At 41.0% G+C, this 8,619-nt stretch overlaps 2 non-coding genes across 2 annotated transcripts; one reads left to right on the top strand and one right to left on the bottom strand.

Moving 5' to 3' along the window:
- Positions 1 to 1,038: 1,038 nt before the first annotated feature.
- On the bottom strand, positions 1,039 to 1,146 carry LOC112768132 (small nucleolar RNA R71). Its single transcript, XR_003185570.1, has one exon. It is a non-coding gene; the product is annotated as a small nucleolar RNA R71 (small nucleolar RNA).
- A 6,893-nt stretch (positions 1,147 to 8,039) lies between these two features.
- LOC112768537 (small nucleolar RNA R71) lies at positions 8,040 to 8,147 on the top strand. Its single transcript, XR_003185952.1, has one exon. It is a non-coding gene; the product is annotated as a small nucleolar RNA R71 (small nucleolar RNA).
- Positions 8,148 to 8,619: the final 472 nt, after the last annotated feature.

Raw genomic sequence — 8,619 nt, forward strand, 5'->3', positions numbered from 1 at the left:
AAGAAATGATCAAATTTTAAATTCTAGAATCATATTTTCTAAATTCTTGTTAGTCAAGTAATCAACTTTAATTTTAAAACTTTCTCTTTTTAATTTTCAATCATATCTTCTCAATCATATCTTCTCAATCACATCTTTTTCAAAATTAATTTTCAATCATATCTTTTTAATTTCTAATTTCAAAATCTTTTTCAAAAATCACTTAATTTCTTTCCCAATCTTAATTTTCGAAAATCTCAATCAAATTTTCAAATCTCTTTTCATTATTTCAAAATCTTTTTACTTTATTTTCGAAAATTCTTCCTCTCTTCTCACATCCTTCTATTTAAAGGACTAACACTCTTCCTCAAGGTGCAATTCAAACTGCCTCCTTCTTTACATGTTCGAATTCTCTTCTATCTACCTTCTCCTTCTATTCTTCTTTTCTTTTGACACCTCAAGGAATCTCTATACTGTGACATAGAGGATTCCCTACTTTCTTGTTCTCTTCTCTTTCATATGAGCAGGAACAAAGATAAAGGCATACTTGTTCAAGCTGATCCTGAACCTAAAAGGAACTTGAAGAGAAAGCTAAGAGAAGCTAAAGAACATCTCTCTTTAGAGGGCCTAACAGAGCTTTTCAAGGAAGAAGAAACCATGGCAGCCGAAAACAACAATGCCAACAATGCAAGGAAGGTGCTTGGTGACTTTACTGCACCTACTCCCGACTTCTATGGGAGAAGCATCTCAATTCCTACCATTGGAGCAAACAACTTTGAGCTTAAGCCTCAATTAGTTTCTCTAATGCAACAGAATTGCAAGTTTCATGGACTTCCATTGGAAGATCCTCATCAGTTCCTAGCTAAATTCTTGCAAATCTGTGACACTGTTAAGACCAATGGGGTTGACCCTGAAGTCTACAGACTTATGCTTTTTCCTTTTGCTGTAAGAGACAGAACAAGGACATGGTTGGATTCACAACCTAAAGAAAGCCTGAACTCTTGGGAAAAGCTAGTCAATGCCTTCTTGGCAAAGTTCTTTCCACCTCAAAAATTGAGCAAGCTTAGAGTGGAAGTCCAAACCTTCAGACAAAAGGAAGGAGAATCCCTCTATGAAGCTTGGGAAAGATACAAGCAATTGATCAGAATATGTCCTTCTGACATGCTTTCAGAATGGAGCATCATAGGTATTTTCTATGATGGTCTGTCGGAACTATCCAAGATGTCATTGGATAGCTCTGCTGGAGGATCTCTTCATCTGAAGAAGATGCCTGCAGAAGCTCAGGAACTCATTGAAATGGTTGCAAATAACCAATTCAAGTAAACTTCTGAAAGGAATCCTGTGAATAATGGGACAAATCAGAAGAAAGGAGTTCTTGAGATTGATAATCTGAATGCCATATTGGCTCGGAATAAAATATTGACTCAGCAAGTCAGTATGATTTCTCAGAGTCTGTTTGGAATGCAAGCAGCAACAGGCAGTACTAAGGAAGCTTCCTCTGAAGAAGAAGTGGTATGCGAAATTGCTACTCAGGTTGTGAATTGTTGTTCGAAATTGATTCACTGGCAATGGCACCAAAAACAGATGCACAGGACCATGGTCTAAACATATCTTCACAACTCCGTATAACTAACCAGCAAGTGCACTGGGTCGTCCAAGTAATACCTTACGTGAGTAAGGGTCGAATCCCCCGGAGATTGTTGGTATGGAGCAGGCTATGGTCACCTTGTAAATCTCAGTCAGGCGGATATGAAACAGTAATGGGTTTTCGAAAATAAATAATAGAATAGGGATAGAGGTACTTATGTAAATCATTGGTAGGAATTTCAGATAAGCGAATGGAGATGCTTTTCGTTCCTCTGAACCTCTGCTTTCCTGCTATCTTCATCCAGTCAGTCTTACTCCTTTCCATGGCTGGCTTTATGTGATACATCACCATTGTCAACGGCTACTTTCGGTCTTCTCTCGGGAAAATGATCCAAATGCCCTGTCACGGCACGGCTAATCGTCTGGAGGCATCACCCTTGTCAATGGCTTCATCTTATCCTCTCAGTGAAAATGATCAACGCACCCTGTCACGGCACGGCTATTCATCTGTCGGTTCTCGATCATGCTGGAATAGGATTTACTATCCTTTTGCGTCTGTCACTAACGCCCCGCAATCGCGAGTTTGGAGCTCGTCACAGTCATTCATTCATTGAATCCTACTCGGAATACCACAGACAAGGTTTAGACCTTCCGGATTCTCTTGAATGCCGCCATCATTCTAGCTTACACCACGAAGATTCTGGTTAGGAGATCTAAGAGATGCTCATTCAGTCTAAGGTAGAACGGAAGTGGTTGTCAGGCACGCGTTCATAGGGAATGATGATGATTGTCACGTTCATCACATTCAGATTGAAGTACGAATGAATATCTTAGAAGCGAAACAAGGTGAATTGAATAGAAAACAGTAGTACTTTGCATTAATCTTTGAGGAACAGCAGAGCTCCACACCTTAATCTATGGAGTGTAGAAACTCTACTGTTGAAAATACATAAGTGAAAGTCCAGACATGGCCAAGAGGCCAGCCCTCAAACGTGATCTAAGATAGCATACAACTGATCAAAGATACCTAATACAATAGTAAAAGGTCCTATTTATAATAAACTAGCTACTAGGGTTTACAGAAGTAAGTAATTGATGCATAAATCCACTTCCGGGGCCCACTTGGTGTGTTCTTGGGCTGAGCTTGAGTGTTGCACGTGTAGAGGTCCTTCTTGGAGTTGAACGCCAGTTTTTGTGCCAGTTTGGGCGTTCAACTCTGGTTTTGGATCCTTTTCTGGCGCTGGACGCCAGATTTGGGCAGAAAGCTGGTGTTGAACGCCATTTTACGTCATCTATTTTTGGCCAAAGTATGGACTATTATATATTTCTGGAAATCCCTGGATGTCTACTTTCCAACGCAATTGGAAGCGCGCCATTTCGAGTTCTGTAGCTCCAGAAAATCCACTTTGAGTGCAGGGAGGTCAGAATCCAACAGCATCAGCAGTCCTTCTTCAACCTCTGAATCTGATTTTTGCTCAAGTCCCTCAATTTCAGCCAGAAAATACCTGAAATCACAGAAAAACACACAAACTCATAGTAAAGTCCAGAAATGTGAATTTAACATAAAAACTAATGAAAACATCCCTAAAAGTAACTAGATCCTACTAAAAACATACTAAAAACAATGCCAAAAAGCGTATAAATTATCCGCTCATCACAACACCAAACTTAAATTGTTGCTTGTCCCCAAGCAATTGAAAATCAAATAGGATAAAAAGAAGAGAATATACTATAAATTCCAAACTATCAATGAAACATAGCTTCAATCATATGAGCGGGACTTATAGCTTTTTGCCTCTTGAATAGTTTTGGCATCTCACTTTATCCATTGAGGTTTAGAATGATTGGCATCTATAGGAACTCAGAGTTCAGATAATGTTATTGATTCTCTTAGTTCAGTATGACGATTCTTGAACACAGCTTCTTTATGAGTCTTGGCCGTGGCCCTAAGCACTTTGTTTTCCAGTATTATTACCGGATACATAAATGCCACAGACACATAATTGGGTGAACCTTTCCAGATTGTGACTCAGTTTTGCTAAAGTCCCCTATTAGAGGTGTCCAGGGTTCTTAAGCACACTCTTTTTTTGCTTTGGACCTTGACTTTAACCGCTCAGTCTCAAGTTTTCACTTGACACCTACACGCCACAAGCATATGGTTAGGGACAACTTGGTTTAGCCGCTTAGACCAGGATTTTATTCCTTTAGGCCCTCCTATCCACTGATGCTCAAAGCCTTGGGATCCTTTTTATTTGCCCTTGCCTTTTGGTTTTAAGGGTTATTGGCTTTTTTCTCTTGCCTCTTGGTTTTAAGAGCTTTTGGCTTTTTCTGCTTGCTTTTGCTTTCTTTTTTTTTTTTTCTGCAAGCTTTGTTCTTTGTAGCTTTTTCTTGCTTCAAGAATCATTTTTATGATTTTTCAGATTATCAAATAACATGTCTCCTAGTCATCATTCTTTTAAGAGCCAACATATTTAACATTCTTAAACAACAACTTCAAAAAACATATGCACTGTTCAAGCATACATTCAGAAAACAAGAAGCATTGTCACCACATCAATATAATTAAACTAAGTTCAAGGATAAATTCGAAACTCATGTACTTCTTGTTCTTTTGAATTAAAACATTTTTCATTTAAGAGAGGTGATGGATTCATAGGACATTCATAACTTTAAGACAAAGTTACTACTACTAATGATCATGTAATGAAGACACAAACATAGATAAGCACATAACATAGAAAACGAAAAACAGAAGAAATAAGAACAAGGAATGAATCCACCTTAGTGATGGTGGCGTTTCCTTCTTGAGGAACCAATGATGTCCTTGAGCTCTTCTATGTCTCTTCCTTGTCTTTGTTGCTCCTCCCTCATTGCTTTTTGATCTTCTCTTATTTCATGAAGCATGATGGAGTGCTCTTGATGTTCCACCCTTAGTTGTCCCATATTGGAACTCAATTCTCCTAGGGAGGTGTTGATTTGCTCCCAATAGTTTTGTGGAGGAAAGTGCATTTGAGGCAGCTCCGGGATCTCATGGTGATGAGCTTCATACGCCTCTTGAGCTCCATGAATAGGCTCTCTTGCTTGCTCCATCTTTTTCTTAGTGATGGGCTTGTCCTCTTTAATGAGGACATCTTCCTCTATGTCAATCCCAGCTGAATTGCATAGGTGGCAAATGAGGTGAGGAAAGGCTAACCTTGCCATAGTGGAGGACTTGTCAGCCACCTTGTAGAGTTCTTGAGGTATAATCTCATGAACTTCCACCTCTTCTCCAATCATGATGCTATGGATCATGATGGCCCGGTCTATAGTAACTTCAGACCGGTTGCTAGTGGGAATGATTGAGCATTGAATGAACTCCAACCATCCTCTAGCTACAGGCTTGAGGTCCAATCTTCTTAGTTGAACCGGCTTGCCTTTGGAGTCAATCTTCCATTGAGCTCCTTCTACACATATGTCCATAAGGACTTGGTCCAACCTTTGATTAAAGTTGACCCTTCTAGTGTAGGGGCGTTCATCTCCTTGCATCATGGGCAAGTTAAACGCCAACCTCACATTCTCCGGACTAAAATCTAAGTATTTCCCCCGAACCATTGTAACATAGTTCTTTGGATCCGGGTTCTTACTTTGATCATGGTTCTTGGTGATCCATGCATTAGCATAGAACTCTTGAACCATTAGGATGCCGACTTGTTGGATGGGATTTGTTAGAACTTCCCAACCTCTTCTTTGAATTTCATGTCGGATCTCCGGATACTCATTTCTTTTGAGTTTGAAAGGGACCTCAGGGATCACCTTCTTCTTGGCCACAACATCATAGAAGTGGTCTTGATGGGCTTTGGAGATGAACCTTTCCATCTCCCATGACTCGGAGGTGGAAGCTTTTGTCTTCCCTTTCTCCTTTCTAGAGGATTCTCCGGTCTTAGGTGCCATCAATGGTAATGGAAAAACAAAAAGCTTATACTTTTACCACACCAAACTTAGAATTTTGCTCGCCCTCGAGCAATAAAAGTAAGAATAGATGAAGAAGAAGAAGAAATGGAGGAGAGGGAGAGTGGGAAGTGTTTCGGCCAAGAAGGGTGTAGAGGGGTGTGTTGTGTGAATTTGATGAAGAATGGAGGGCTTTATATAGGTAAGGGAGGGGGGAAAGGTTTCGGCCATATGGGTGGGTTTGGGTGGGAAATTGGTTTTGAATTTTGAAGGTAGGTGGGGTTTATGAGGTAGGTTTATGGGGAAGAGTGGATGGATGTGAGTGGTGAAGAGGTGATGGGGAAGAGAGATTGAGGTGATTGGTAAAGGGTTTTTGGGGAAGGGTGTTTATGGGATTGTGTGAAAGAGGGGTGAGAAGAAGTGAGTGGAGGTAGGTGGGGATCCTGTGGGGTCCACAGATCCTGAGGTGTTTAAGGATTTACAACCTTGCACCACATTAGGCATGTAAAATGCCCTTGCACACAACTCTGGGCGTTCAGCGCCAGGTTGGTGCCCATTTTGGGCGTTCAACGCCCATTTACTAGCCATTTCTAGCGTTGAACGCCAGAACCACGCTTGTTTTGGGCGTTTAGCGCCAGGATGCTGCCCATTTTGGGCGTTCAGCGCCAGAACCATGCTCTGTTCTGGCGTTGAACGCCAGGCAGATGCTCCTCCAGGGTGTGATTTTTCATCTGCTGTTTTTGATTCCGTTTTCAAATTTTATATTTATTTTGTGACTCCACATGATCATGAACCTAATAAAACATGAAAAACAAAAACAAAATTAGATAAATAAACATTGGGTTGCCTCCCAACAAGCGCTTCTTTAATGTCAGTAGCTTGACAGTGGGCTCTCATAGAGCCTCACAGATGTTCAGAGCATTGTTGAAACCCTCCAACACCAAACTTAGAGTTTGGATATGGGAGTTCAACACCAAACTTAGAGTTTGGTTGTGGCCTCCCAACACCAAACTTAGAGTTTGACTGTGGGGGCTTGGGTTGACTCTGCTTTGAGAGAAGCTTTTCATGCTTCCTCTCCATGGTTGTAGAGGGAGATCCTTGAGTTTTAAACACAAGGGAGTCCTCATTCCATTGAAGGACTAGTTCTCCTCTGTCAACATCAATCACAGCTCTTGCTGTGGCCAGGAAAGGTCTTCCTAGGATGATGGATTCATCCTCTTCCTTTCCAGTATCCAGGACTATGAAATCAGCAGGGATGTAAAGGCCTTCAACCTTTACTAATACGTCCTCTACTTGTCCATAAGCCTGTTTTCTTGAATTGTCTGCCATCTCTAATGAGATTTTAGCAGCATGCACCCCATAGATTCCTAGTTTCTCTATTACAGAGAGAGGCATGAGGTTTATTCCTGAACCAAGGTCACACAGAGCCTTAAAGATCATGGTGCCTATTGTACAGGGTATTATGAAATTTCCAAGATCCTGTCTCTTCTGAGGCAATGTCAGTTGATCCAGATCACTTAGTTTATTGATGAACAAGGAAAGTTCAACTTCCCAAGTATCAATGCCAAATAATTTGGCATTCAGCTTCATGATTGCACCAAGAAATTTGGCGGTTTGCTCTTCAGTAACATCCTCATTCTCTTCAGAGGAGGAATACTCATCAGAGCTCATGAAGGGCATAAGGAGGTTCAATGGAATCTCTATGGTCTCTAGATGAGCCTCAGAGTCCTTTGGTTCCTCAGAGGGAAGCTCCTTATTGATCACTGGACGTCCCAGGGGGTCTTCCTCCTTGGGATTTACGTCCTCCTCTCCTTCTTTGGGTTCGGCCATGGTGCTTATTTCAATGGCCTTGCATTCTCCTTTTGGGTTCTCTTCTGTATTGCTTGGTAGAGTACTAGGAGGGATTTCTGTGATCCTCTTGCTCAGCTGGCCCACTTGTGCTTCCAAGTTTCTAGTGGAAGACCTTGTTTCATTCATGAAACTCACAGTGGCCTTGGACAGATCAGAGACTAAGTTTGCTAAATTAGAAGTATTTTGTTCAGAGTTCTCTATCTGTTTCTTCCACCATTATTAAAGCCTTGTTGAGGCTTTTGATCCTTCCATGAGAAATTTGGATGATTTCTCCATGATGAGTTATAGGTGTTTCCATAAGGTTCACCTAAGTAATTCACCTCTGCTATTGCAGGGTTCTCAGGATCATAAGCTTCTTCTTCAGAAGATGCCTCTTGAGTACTGTTGGATGCAGCTTGCATTCCATTCAGACTCTGAGAAATCATATTGACTTGCTGAGTCAATATTTTGTTCTGAGCCAATATGGCATTCAGAGTATCAATCTCAAGAACTCCCTTCTTCATAGGCATCCCATTATTTACGGGATTCCTTTCAGAAGTGTACATGAACTAGTTATTTGCAACAATGTCAATGAGTTCTTGAGCTTCTGCAGGCGTTTTCTTCAGGTGAATGGATCCACCTGCAGAGGTGTCCAATGACATCTTAGATAACTCAGACAGACCATCATAGAATATATCCAGGATGGTCCATTCTGAAAGCATGTCAGAAGGACACTTTTTGGTCAGTCCTTTGTATCTCTCCCAAGCTTCATAGAGGGATTCACCTTCTTTCTGTCTGAAGGTTTGAACATCCACTCTAAGCTTGCTAAGCTTTTGAGGAGGAAAGAACTTGGCTAAGAAAGCCTTGACTAGCTTATCCCAAGAGTTCAGGCTATCCTTAGGTTGAGAGTCCAACCACACTCCAGCTCTGTCTCTTACAGCAAAAGGGAAAAGCATGAGCCTGTAGACTTTAGGATCTACTCCATTAGTCTTAACAATATCACATATCTACATGAATTCAGTTAAGAACTGAAAAGGATCTTCAGATGGAAGTCCATGAAACTTGCAGTTCTGCTGCATTAGAGAAACTAATTGAGGTTTCAGCTCAAAGTTGTTTGCTCCAATGGCAGGAATGGAGATGCTTCTTCCATGTAAATTGGAATTAGGTGCAGTAAAGTCACCAAGCATCCTCCTTGCATTATTATTATTTTCGGCTGCCATCTCCTCTTCCTGTTCGAAAATTTCTGAAAGGTTATCTCTGGATTGTTGTAATTTAGCTTCTCTTAATTTTCTTTTC

This window comes from Arachis hypogaea, chromosome 17 (assembly GCF_003086295.3).
Source record: "Arachis hypogaea cultivar Tifrunner chromosome 17, arahy.Tifrunner.gnm2.J5K5, whole genome shotgun sequence".
NCBI lineage: Eukaryota > Viridiplantae > Streptophyta > Magnoliopsida > Fabales > Fabaceae > Arachis > Arachis hypogaea.